The sequence below is a fragment of the Rhamphochromis longiceps genome, linkage group LG9 (assembly GCF_057381845.1).
Source record: "Rhamphochromis longiceps isolate RC_006_pf linkage group LG9, R_longiceps_female_GT1.1, whole genome shotgun sequence".
Taxonomy (NCBI): domain Eukaryota; kingdom Metazoa; phylum Chordata; class Actinopteri; order Cichliformes; family Cichlidae; genus Rhamphochromis; species Rhamphochromis longiceps.
In genome coordinates, this window is record NC_140565.1 from 8,145,936 (window position 1) to 8,159,623 (window position 13,688).

The 13,688-nt window shown below is 41.7% G+C and overlaps 1 protein-coding gene across 3 annotated transcripts in view; it reads left to right on the forward strand.

Annotated features, from left to right (window-relative positions):
* The first annotated feature begins 1,361 nt into the window (after positions 1–1,361).
* Positions 1,362–13,688, forward strand: part of mpp7a (MAGUK p55 scaffold protein 7a) — a 69,730-nt gene continuing 57,403 nt past the window's right edge. Inside the window, exon 1 of one of the 3 annotated variants that reach the window (XM_085418137.1) lies at positions 1,362–1,591. The gene's annotated coding sequence lies outside the window, so the exon portion shown is untranslated. The remainder of the gene's footprint in view (positions 1,592–13,688) is intronic. The other 2 variants (XM_085418135.1, XM_085418138.1) reach the window with 2 other exon arrangements.

Genomic DNA, 13,688 nt, shown 5'->3' on the forward strand with positions numbered 1-13,688 from the left:
CTGAATAAACGATTGTGAATAAATATCATGTTGACAGATCTGAGACTGCCAGTGACTTGTTCTCTCCTGACATCTAGTGGTTGTACTTTGACATCGCAGGTGATATTCATCTAAGCGTCAGCAATCAATAAAACTGCACTACCTAAAACACGGTTTATGGTATACCACAAACGACTGGGAAGATTTTGAATGACTGACTTTCCTTTGTCAGATTAACAAATGAAACAGGGGCCTTTTTTTTTAATTACTGTACTATTCTACTTTCAGTCGACTTTTTAAAAAATCTGTCTGTCAAAAATTTATGAAAGGAATATAGTAATGATAAAAAAAGACAAATCCAAACATAAATATATAAATCCCCAAAGGAATCGTTATGGACTATAATAAACGCGTACTACGTGAAGCCATTTCCTAACACAGAGTTTGACCAGGTTGTATTAAAGTTTCAGAGTGAGTAGCTGTCACAAGGGGGCTGCAGGAGTCCATTGTTCCCAGACAATGCAGCCCACATCATATCCCAAGCCCGAGGACAAAAGAAGCTGCAGTTAAGCATTTTGGCTCACAGTGCAAATTAATGTGGGGACAAGAGGCCACAAACAGGGGGTGTTTCTATTGTTAGCATATTTCAGGAACTTTTTCACACACGTCCAGTGTTGCGTGTGACCATGTGTATGATGTCTCTGAGCTATATTAAAATGACATTAATTAATTAATATATTTATTTACGTATGTGTTTATTTGTTTTAGGAATAAAGCAGAATTAAATCAAATCACTTCTGGCCCTTCATTGGGCAACTTGTTGCGTTCTATCTTAATATGACCGATAGGGGGAGATATCACACCACTTTTATGGCTCTAGTAGGAAAGGTACAAAAACTCACCTGAACACTAGATTCTTATGGGTTTTGATTTTCTAGTTCCGTTTTTTTCAGCTTTTTTTTTAAATAGAAAAAACAAAACAAAAAAGTCCTACTATGATACTTGTCGATAAATGAAATACTTCACTCGTTATGATTAAACTGGCACACATAACCTTTGCCTTGGATGCACTTCTGTAAATTTCCCATCAATGTGTCCATAAACATATTTCCTCAGCGACCTGATTTTTAATTGTAATTGTGCCTCCTTGCTTACTACGGAAAGGCAAGTTTACAAGGCGTTTGCGGATGACGGACAACGAAAACAAGCCAATTAAAATGTAGACTGAATCTCTGGACACACCTCGATAAAGCACTGACCAATGAACGAGCGGATGGGGTTGCCTGGGTGGTGAAAGCTCCGCGCGGCACAGATCTCAGAGCAGCTCTGTGTTGTTGCACGCCCTCCCGCTAACGCTGTGTCTAAATATACAAACCGCTTCCAAGTCAGCCCCTTGAACAGAGCACTTTACGATTCTTGGAGAGTGGCACCGTCTGCCGAGGCGTAACGTTTTGAAAGCTCAGCACACACCGCAGAGAGCGGGGATGAGTTAAGGGTCTACAAAGGAAAGAACAGACGGTTTTAAAAGTGGGAAACAAAACCAGTGAAAAGTTTTGCCCTCGAAAGAACCAGTGGAGTAGCTACACCGTGGCCATTCAACTCCGAACTCCGAGTGAGTAGAACCATCACGTTATTTATCCTCACAGCTGTCAGAACAATGAAAACAAACGAATATATTTGTATTTAAAATAAAAGCTGCCGTGAATATTGCAGTGGTTCCATGGGGGAAAAGCGTAAGGCTATAGGTAGCGAGACTAGCCGTGTAACAGTGTAATAGAGTTGCTTTGTATGCGCTAACCTAACAGCGAACTTCAGTTGTTACCAACCTACAAAATATAAAAGTAACCATCTGGGACTTGTGCCAAATTTTACACGGTAAAATTGATTAATTCGAAGGAAATGTTAACCTCGTCCCCTTCTGTCGATATCATATGCGCAGTGAAATGTGAAATTCATTCCTAATATCGCCTTTTTAGTAAATAAAATTTCACCTGACGGCTTTTCTTGGGTTTCCGCGGGGAAGTGAACGCAGCTGCGTTGCAGGGCCCACAACAATGTTTCGAAATGACAGTGATAAGTTGTTATTAGTGATAGCAACATGCACGGCTACACGTACAACCTAATGACACGACACAGGTAGTCCAGCCTGGTAAAATACACACAAACCAAGCATAAAGACAACCTTTCCACAAGCACACACACCTACAACGTAAAGCTCCTTCTCCCTCTATCCACGCCTTGTAGTGTGGACAGAGGGAATACAGAGCCCTTGTGCCCTGCGAAGTCAAGTATGGTGACACGGAGCTTGGCACTGGCTGACATCGCCAAGCCTCTGACTGGGCTGCCACACCGGGAGACTCAGCACTTGGCCAGCTGCCACCGCCTCCCAGTTCAGCCACTGGTTTTGCATATTTTGAATGTGCATAATCATGATCGAGCAGGTGTATGTGTGTTTTGTCTCACACAATTCCTTCATAATCCTTATTGCTATGCCTTCATATAATTATAGCTCACACCCTTTGTGCATCTTTACTTAAGAGTGCCTGATAGTCCAGAAGTGAAAGTATCTTCCTATAATGGGATTCTTGAAGTGGCCAAAAGTCAAAGGGACCCAAGACACCAGTATAATTTGCCGAATTAAGCTGTTGTTTTCAATTCCTCTTATTCCTCTGAGTCCCTTGAAAGTTAAATTCTGCATAACCACTGACTCCAAATGTGGCTCTCATGTAAAAGAGGAAGTGCAGTGATGTTTGGAGGAAACAGTTCATTAAAAACAAAGCTGGACTTCACTGGCAAAAATCCCATTGAATTCAAGGGTTTTCCAAATTTAAATCAATGTCTAGGTGACTTAATTTCAAATAAACCTCTCACTGCTTGCTGGCAGGTAAAGTGCCTGAACTGTGTCCCATCACTCAGTAGTGACTTTGTTCGTATCCTTCTACCACATTTGTGGTGCTTTGGCTGAGAGTGAAAAGGAAAAAAAAAGACAGTAAGAGGATGACCTTCTTTTCCTCATGGTTCACTGCCACTGAGGGGACGTTCTGAAGAGCTGACATTCCTCTGTGTGGTTTAATCTACAGTTTTTTGGCCACCTATTGTGCGCTCACTAGGAATAACCCAACTTTTTTTTTTCTTCAAATCTTGTCTAGAAAAAGGTAAGAGGCCTTTAGTCTGCATTCCAAATGGGCAGGAAAAGTCTCTCAGGAGACTTTGTAAGTATTTTAGTCAAGTTCATTACTCAAGCTTGTTTGTGAGGTCAGCAGTCGGGCATCATGACAGAGGGTTTCATTAAATCAGGTTTGTCATGGTTAGTGGGTTCAGGGACTCTTAGTGATGATTGAAGGGGTCAAGGTACAAATGTTTGCATCCTGGAAATTGACTGTGCAAATCCCTGCTGCCAGATGATTTTCTTTTGTTTTTTGTGCACATAGTTCTCTGGAGTGTGTATATGGAAGCAGCGGAGGTTAGGGTGGGGTCAAATGCTGTGACTCAGACGAGGCTCCGTGTAGGAGAGTTTGACCCATGGTGGTTGCCTGAACAGGTGTCTCCGAGCTGCAGCTCTGCATAGCTCGCATTCTCGGGGTTTTGTTCCTGGCGTGGATGGTCACTGAGCTGGGGGAGGGAGATGTGGGAACTGAGAATGCTATGCATAGAAGGCTTAACTCCCAGAATTCACCCTGGCAACCTGCTGACAGAGACAAACGCTTCCTGTCCCTACACCAGCCTGGTCTATGTTGATGAGAAACCTATCAGCAGCTCAGTGCTGTGCCCACGGCCGGAGACAAAGCTGAGATTTGGTTCGGAACTGCTTGTCAGCAGGGAGGCTATTTTCTTGGGGCTTAAGGGTGGGTGGGATACAGTGGTTTAAGACTCTTAATCCAAGCATTAGTTTGGATTACTATCAGCTCTCAGAGTCATGGGAAATTGCCTTGTGTGAAGACAGTTCATTGGAGTTTGCCTGACCACTCTATGTCTGTCATGTATCTATGACTCTCTTGGGTGTCCTGTGGGAGATGCTTCAGGAGAATGGGGTACTGGGCCTGTTGTTAATGCTGCAGGTTTTTAAGTATCCCGGAATCTTGTTCACAAGTGGGGGAAAGAGTGGACAGATGGATTGGTGAAGCATCTGCATCATCTATTCAGATTTTATGAGGAGAGAGCTGAGCCTAGAGGCAAAACTGTCAATTTGATTGGTCTGTTTAATTTCTGAGCTTTATCTTTGCCCATGAGCTAATGGTAGCAACTGAAAGACACTTATGCCTGCCTGGACACACACTTATAGACCTGTTATACCTGTTGTTAGGCTGTGTTGTTAGGCGCGTGTCGCCACATTTCTATAGCAGTTCTACCAGCACTGAGGGCGTGGTTACTTTCTGCAGTATTTTCATGAACACTAGGTGTCACTACTCAGACAAAACCTTCACATCAGCGCTGCTGTACAATGAGAATAAGTTAAAACTGGAAGCAGAAGTCTCATTTTTTTCAAACTATTGCAATATCGTCCTCTGTATAATCTGTGAATCCACAAGCTTCTGTACTCGTGGAGCAATAAAATGTTGGTAAAAGCAGCCGCAGAACCTACATCTGCTTACAAAAACTGAGAGGTGCACGACAGGCTAAAATGACACCAAAATCTAGCTCGCACCAGTGGATGCTGCATCACCCTTGTCGTACGGCGCCATTTGCGAAGGCAAGGCTGACAAGCTTCCCATCTGAGATAGAATCACAAGGTCAGCGTGTGAGGTGTTTCAGACATGGCCAAAGAGGAAAAAGACCCTTGGGCAGAGTTGGGATATACTTTGTCTCTCAGCTGGCTTGGAAACATCTCAGCATCCCCCGAGCAGAAGCCTGGTGTCACGGGAGAAGGAAGTCTGAGCAGCTGTGCTCATACACCAGTCTAAGCACAGCTGTAAGCATTTGACTTGGAAGAGAAACGCTGGGAAAATAAGTTTATTAAATAAGTGTTTCACAAATGTTTTCTTCTTAAACACCTCCAAGAATTGCTTATATTTAATATGAAAGGTAATAAATTAAGTCTAATTCAAGCAGTAGGCAGGTGTCTGCTAATTGTGAATGTTTGGAGTACAGTGTGCAGCTCCTCTGGCACTGAAGTGAAGCACAAGACTAAAAAATCCACAGAATCATGAGAAAGACATGGTGTTATTGTGGACTCTTTTAAAAGTCATTGTGTTTCAGCAGTACTTCCTCTTCATCAAGCGCTGTGTTCTCTTCGCTCAGGTCTTCGAGCACTGCCTTGTGGCAAACCTACTTTACAGCTGGCCATTTGCTAAACTTGGCATCATATGAAATATGAATACAAGTATGCTGTTTCACTAGCTTAATCCATTTATACAGTCTGAAGCCAGATTGATCAAAATATTTTTACACCTCGCATGTAGATTTGTCAAGGGTCTTATATAGCACATTTTCCATGATCGCACATGTTGCAACCCATGTTGTGAAATTGACAGCTGAGAAGTGATGAGATTGTTAAAGCTAGTTTCCCAGAACTAGATCAACAATTCTGACTAGGGCTGCTCGATTATGGCAAAAATGATAATCACGATTATTTTCACTGAAATTGAGATCACGATTATTTGACGATATTTATTTAACCCTTTAAGACCTACTATAGAACCAAGTCCACCAGAGCTTATATTATTTTTTTTACATGCTGTAGTGCCATTTGTGGGAGCATTTCAAGTTGCTATACATCAATACAACTGTTATAGCCCATATTTTAATAATATGTATGCATTAAGTCCATAGTAATTACATAAATTGCAAAAAAGTGCAATAAACTACAAAAAAAATTGAAAATCGCTTTTGTTTTGTTTACATATATTTCTACTTGGAGAAATTTAAGAGGCTTATCCCTCAAAACTTTAAATACAATAAAGTTGCAAAAAATAGTTTACAACAACAGGAAATTTATTTTGAGTGTCTTCATAGTTTTATTTTGGAGATACAGTTTTTATATACTGCAGGAAAAACAAAAAACAATCCTATGATGCAAATTTGCAAAGAAAACAGCAGGTGCATCATTTCACTGTGGGAAGATAAGATAAGATAAGATAACCTTTATTAGTCCCACACGTGGGAAATTTGTTTTGTCACAGCAGGAAGTGGACAGTGCAAAAGTTATGAGGCAAAAATTAGAATACAATAAGAATAAATACAGTACACAGCTGTACAGAATAGAATAAAATAAAATACTATATACAGTAGAATAAAATAAAATAAATATACAATAAGATAAAAATAGAATACAAATACAAATACTATATACAACTGAGTAAAATACAACGATGACAGATAGGATTATTGCACTTAGTATTATTGCACATGTATGGATGTGTGTGTTTGTTCAGTTAAAGTCTTTGTTGTGGAGTCTGACAGCAGTGGGGAGGAAAGACCTGCGAAATCTCTCCGTCCCACACCGTGGGTGCCGCAGTCTCCCACTGAAGGAGCTGCTCAGTGCTGTCACAGTCTGCTGCATGGGGTGGGAGATGTTGTCCATCAGGGATGACAGCTTAGCCGCCGTTCTCCTGTCACTCACCACCTCCACTGGGTCCAGAGGGCATCCTAGAACAGAGCTGGCCCTTCGGATCACCCTGTTCAGTCTCTTCCTGTCCCCAGCAGAGATGCTGCCGCCCCAGCAGACCACACCATAAAAGATAGCAGAAGCCACCACAGAGTCATAGAATTTCTTCAGGAGTGGGCCCTCCACTCCAAACGACCTGAGTCTCCGCAGCAGGTACAGCCTGCTCTGCCCTTTCCTGTAGAGGGCGTCTGAGTCATGAGTCCAGTCCAGTCTGTTGTTCAGATGAACACCAAGGTACCTGTAGCTGTCCACAGCCTCAATGTCCATACCTTGGATGTTCAGTGGTTGCAGTGGAGAATGCTTGTGCCTGCGGAAGTCTACCACCAGTTCCTTGGTTTTACTGGCGTTGATCTGGAGGTAGTTTAGCTGGCACCAGTCCACAAAGTCTTGGGAAGTGTTACGAACAGCTGATGGATCGGCAAAGCGTGTTTCTGGAATATTATGTTGTTGTTCCTGCAAGCGCTTTTTATGCAGTTTTTGCAAAGCTATATGTGGAAGGAAACCGTGACCGAGGACAAGCTGATGGCATCAGATGTAAGTACAACTCCTCCGGTTTCATATGCAAAACAAATTATTGCGCTAGCTTACACGGTTCAGGTTCTACAGGGATTTAAAAATAGTTACACAACACGGAGCGTGCTGCTCTGACCGGCTTTAAAGGGTTAACAATGACTTTAAAAAAATAATATAAAATAGTGTGCAACACCACTGAAGTTTTTTTTTTTTTTAAACTCTCTTTTCAACCAGCGGCAGTCACTCTCCAAATAACTTCTGCTTAGCTTTCCGAGCTTCCCTCGGGTCCTCTTAATCAGCGGTCTCCAACCTTTTTTGCGCCACGGACGGTTTATGCCCGACAATATTTTCACAGACCGGCCTTTAAGGTGTCGCGGATAAATGAGGGAGGGGCTAATAATCGGCTCAGTCATTTTTAATGATCGTTGAAATTCCAGATCGTAATCGTGATTAAAATTCGATTAATTGAGCAGCCCTAATTCTGACATCAGTGGAAGTGATCCTCTCTGACTCAGTCTGTTCTTACTTCATCACTGCTGTTGTTGTAATGATCCAAGCAGCATGCATACTGAGAACAGGCTATCCAATGACACATCAGTCTCTCCATTCATTCATTCATTCATTCATTCATTCATTCATTCATTCATTCATTCATTCATCTACCCACCCCAGCCATTCTTTCATTACACCATTCATCCATCCATCTATTTATCCATCAGTCCTACTGTCTGTCTATAGTGACCATCTTTCTGTAATCTCTGAGTTTGCAGTGGACTTGTGAGCCTTCTGCCGCTCTGCCAATCCCAGATGGATACATTAAACTGATGTGCTCGTCAGGGTCCCTGGCAGGGGTCATGGTTGATGAGCATTAGTGATGCTGTGTTCTCATGCCCCTGCCTGCCTTGCAGAGGTGTAGAGTTTCTCTCAGTACCACCTAAGCCTCTGCTGTGCTGCGGTGGAATGAGCCCACCTAGCAGATGCCAGCTATCAGACACCGACGGTCAACTGCGTCACATTCCAGCCTGTGTACATGAAACGCTGCGCTCACTGTGCAGGCATGCAGCCCTCCTTACTCACTGCGGCCCATTTTTTGATGGAGAAAACAGAGAGACTGAATGAATGACAGCACTTAGTGAAAATAAGTTAGACCCTAAACCCTAAGGGAGAATGTCAAGCCATGTGCTACTGTGTAAAGGTCTAAACATGATTAGTAGGAAAGTGATATCTTGTTGTGGGATGCTGTTTTCTTCTCATTTAGGTCATAGGCAATTAAGACATGCACGTGTTCAGCTACATCTCTAACCTAATTTGATTTACATTTAAAGCCTTTGCGCTAACAGGAATATGTACAGTAAACTCTATATGCATGGTTTTCTTTTATAATTAGTTCAAAGACAATGTCGCACAGTCATGTAAAGACATGATGCATGTCTGTAAGAACTTGTGTGCAGTCAGTGAGGGCTAGAGGCAGAAGAGGGTACCCTTAACTGATGTCAGGCTTATTTGTCAAACAGTGTTTTATTGATGAGAGTTTTCCATGCGTGGCCCCTGCTTAGTGTTACTATGCCTGTTCCGCTTATGGCAGCGCCATGAATTATTCAGTGCGCTCGGGGCAAATAGAACTAAAACAGCCTAAACTGTGCGCTTGTTGGTGGTTTAGTTAAATAATGCAGTTTATGTAACTCTCTTTAAATGTGAACTTAATGACTTTTGTGGATCTGAATAGGAAGACTTTTGTTTTTGCTATTTGACCTGAAGGCTTCAAGTTTACTCCATCAGCATGACAAGATCTTCGTCAACTGTCAGTGACGTTCATCACTGCTGTATTAATGGCCATGATATTTAGAGTGTTTGGAGCCCTTAGTTACCAAACATTTGTCCTGTGACCCATGATTTCCTTGCTCACCTTTACCTCTAACAGCAACTTGACAGTAACTTGAGCATTTGATTTAATTAATGTAAGGGTAATGTAACACCATTTATGATGCAACACGCACATAACACACTGATGTCAGCACAGTCTTCCTTGCTTGCTGCTGTGAGAGCATCAGATAAAACAGATAACACAAGCGAACATGACTTCTTTTCCTAAAACATTGCCTTCTTTTTTTTACATGGTGAAGGGTCCTGTAGAGCAAGGACACAAAATAAAGAGATTAAGTGAACTTAATGTTAATGTATTTCCTTTTTTCTGCTACCTTGGGCTTTCTGGCAAGGAATCTGAGTTCCACTACAACTGCTCTTGTTTTCTTAGCCGCTGATCATTTATATTAAACAGCACGAGGTGAGATGGGTTGCAAAGAAGTTTGCAGACTTGCAGCCGTTGTGGAAAGGCTAAAATAACAGTTTCAATTGCATGACCTGTATGTGCTTCACCAATTGACTTGAAGAAGGGAATGAGTTAGGGTATCCATTGATGTGGGCTGCTATTGGCCTGCTAGATCTAAAGCTATTCATTCTGTAGTGGATCGGTGCATTTAAGTAAAGCATGTTTCATTTACTGATGTCACTCAAGATGTCTTCACCTTCTTGACCTTGCTGCATTGTTATCATTGATGTGATGAGTGGCAGGGGACTTAGTACTTGGGTATGCTCTCTGTGACTGTGGGTGGCATCTTGCACAGACCTCCAGAATGGTGCTGATTAGGCTAAGAGGTTTTTTCTCTTCTTTTTCTCCTGTTGCCTGTTTTCTGTCAGTTGGCAGGGACCCTTTCCAGAAAGCAATGCTGTTTTTCACGGGTACATCCCCCCTCTTTTGTGTGTGGGGTGTCTCAAGTAGTGTGAGCTGTAGTTCTCCACACTTGTTGCTGTTGTCTCCTGCCACCTACTTCTGGCTGCAGGGGTAGCAATCTCAACTACACGCCACTACATGTAAATCTTTGGAGGTGTGTGTGTGTGTGTGTGTGTGTGTGTGTGTGTGTGTGTGTGTGTGTGTGTGTGTGTGTGTGTGTGTGTGTGTGTGTGTGAATGCATGTTTTTGTCTCTGAGCTGGAAAGCATGTTCTCAGGCTTCTGTGTGTGTTTGTGTGTGCCTGTATCGGACAGGCATTCATTCATTCATTCATTTTTAGCCCACGAGCCCCACTCTGTGTGTGTCTACTCCCTTGTTGCTCATTGAACACAATTAGGGCAATTCGACTGTGAATAAACCCTTCACAAGAGTCTAATAGGACTATTAACTATGCAATCTTCACTCTTTGATGACCCACATGATAAAGGCTATTCAGTCTAAATGATGGCAGACAAAGGGACAAAGGGATTATAAACTATTTAAACCAGCAGGGCAGTGTGCTACGCTCTGAGCTCTGTTAGTCTTTTTTGTGAGAGAAGGTTTGGTGAGACCTGGAGAGAAAATAACCCTAATTCTTTCTCAATATAAGGATTACACAAGTGAATAGTCAATAGGAAAACCTACATGTTATACGCACCACAGTAGGACTTGGAAAAACTAAATTATTTCGCACTGAGCTTATGTGACTACAGCTGTGACTGCTACAGTGTTTTAATGACTGTTCTGGGCTGTTATGAACTGTAGCTTCCTGCATGTACAGCATGTTTCTTGTGACATTGTATGCTTCTGTTGTTTTCTGCAGTGTTGTTTGGTAAATTTGACCCATGTCCCTTTGTCAAATGTCCCTTTGTTTTCTAATACTAATACATTGTTGTTTCATGCTGCTGTTATCTAAACAGGTTTTGCCACATTGAACCTAAACTGCCTTCACATTGCATACATGATTCAAACCAGCAGGAATGACTGCCTCAGCCTAACATTTCCACCAGCTGAAATGAGGTTGGTTTTTTGGGGTTTTTTTGGGAACTAGAGCAGGGCGATATGGCCAAAAATATTTATCACGATATATATTTGAAAATTTGCGATAACGATATAACCGACGATATAATTGATGCGAGACAAAATACAACTCCACAACATTACTAGCGCAAAAAGACAACCTTCCATTTATTTTCACTTAAACAAGAAGCTGGTTTTTATGTACATTAAAGCTTTATAAAAATGTAACAGTGCAAATGCAAATTCCTTGCTGAAAGTTTAACCAAAAGGCATTTCCAGTAGAAATGGGCTGACATATCCTGAGCATAACCATGTATAATATCCACTGAAGTTAAAAAGAGGTGCTTTGCAACATTAAACTGCAGTGTGCAGTACGCATTTTTCGGACCATAAGGTGCACGGGATTATAAGGCACATTAAGCGAAACAAAGCAGTCAGATAAATCAAACTTTATTAAACTCATTCTTCTTGCTTCCTCCACTTCTGTACCATTGATTCATTAATGTTGAATTCTCTGGCAGCTGCTCTATTCCCATGTTGTTGCAGTATATTAATGACTAACCTCGTATTGTGGATGGATTATCTCAGTTGTTCTCCTGACTGAAGTTTGGTCCGTTTACAGCATCCTGCCATGCAATTGCATTTGTCTCTAACCATGAAGAACCTTCACGTTAACTTTTATAAGTGGAAAAGTGTTAGTGTTCGTCCTCCAGCTTCACTGTTTATGTTATGCTAACATAGCTGTGTCGCTAGCGATCACGTAGCACATCATTATATACCAGCTAGCCCAACTTCAGTAACCCTACAAACGTCACTGCTGTTTAGTTTCCTGTCTTCATTTATGTTGGAAGTGATAGCAGAGCTGTACGTTTGATTTTTTTCAGAAATCTCTCAGTCAGAACATGCAATATCATGCTTAGGTAACTAGCGAAACTAGCGAGCTAACTTCCGCTAGCTTCCTGCTAACTTCTAACTCCGTTAAATGTAATAACTTTTGTTTTCATGGATGCCTGGAAGTTAAACTTTATAGTTACACCTGGTAAAGCAGCAATGCTGATCGTTTTTATTAAAGATGAAAGAATTTAGACAGTTTTTAACTCTAAGTGATGCTGCAGTGTTGTTTGACCTGAAGCATACGGAGTTTAGGACCCAGATTACTCCCAGATTTAAGAGCATCTTAGTCCGACAAATACGACAATAACAACGGCCGCTTGCATGTTCTGCAAAAAAAATGTGCTTTGTTGTGTATCTGACGGACAAACACCAAACCAGTTCCACATCACGGAAGTTGCACCATTTTTACAAACCAATTCTGGTTCATCTGTTTCACTCAACAATCGGCCATGTGCGTATGAAAACAAAGGCACTGCGCATGCGCGTTTTACTCCCATTCTATCGCGATATTTCATTTTCCTATCGTTGCCTAACATTATACCGGTATTACCGTGAACGGTATAATATGGCCCAGCCCTATTGGGAACCATCCTAAAATGTAAACAGCTGTAAGCACTCCCTGCCGCCTGTGACACAGAACCCTCATATCAAAGCACCGCTAACTTAGCTCACCACTAATTGCTGAGTAACCTTCGACTGTATTTTCTTTTTTTTTTTGCTCTGGTGAAATCAAAGTATGATATTTATAGTTTGCTTTGGATTGTCAGTTGATAACAGCAGGCGTATGGTGTTCATGGAGCACCGTGTGTTGGTGCAGTTGACTCTCTCTGGCGGCACCATAATGCAGCTGTTAGTCTATTTAGATTTGAATAGAGTTTGAATAGATGTGCAGTGTGGGGATAGGGTTTGGGTCACATGCTTGCTTTATGATAATGAAACTTGTTCAGAGAGTTTTGATTGATATTATACTACATCACTTGAGATCTCCTTAACTTGTTTCTGTATTTCAGCTTTCTATTCAGAAGTGCTTGTATAGCAGCACAGTGGTATTAAGGTAGTGAGTAGATTTGTGACCTCCCAATCAGATTGCATGCTCTTTTGAAGTAGGCTAGGTTTCTTTAAGGAGGGATGCTTGGCATTGTTAGTATTAGTTTTCTATCTGAATGCATACAGAAAAGTTTGCCTCCATTTTGAAGGGTTTTTTTTTTTCATGCTAGCAGTCAGCTAAAATTCCCCCCTCACATATTTTCTTATTAATTACAGTCTTTAATAATTCCCACCACCCAGTGACTGCCTAATGAAGTTTAGTGTCCTTTGTCAGAGGCAAGTGAAAAAATCTGCCAGTGGAACAAGTGAAAAATCTCTAGTTTTTCTATAGTTTCAAGATTTACTGTGCTTGATCCATTATTTGAGAACCTCTGCGACAACATGAAATACACATTAAAATAAAAGCATATAATTGGACATCGTACTGACCCAGGTACTGCTGGTTTTCCCTGCAAACCCAACCTTTAACAGTTGGTCATTATAATGGCTCTTTCTCTGTCCACTCAGTTTCCTCTCTTATTTCCGGGGTCGTTGGCACCAGACGGACACAAAGCAGCTCTTTATTTGTCTGTTTTCGAGTTGACTCTTCAGCTAATCTGACTGACCATCAGCAGCAGCTTCTGTCACAGGGAAAGACAGAGAAAAATCCTGAGAGACAGTGAAAGAGGGGTTGGGGTGGCATGAGGGGTGATGACTGGACCATTTGGCATCCAGTGAACAGAGGAGTATTGTGTGCCAGTGAGCCACTGTAGAACAGCTTGCTTCTTTCTTTCTTTCTTTCTTTTTTAATACAGGAGGACAGCGGTGTTAAATCTCCAAAACATCATAAGGGAATCTGCCAGGGATACATTTACCAACAATA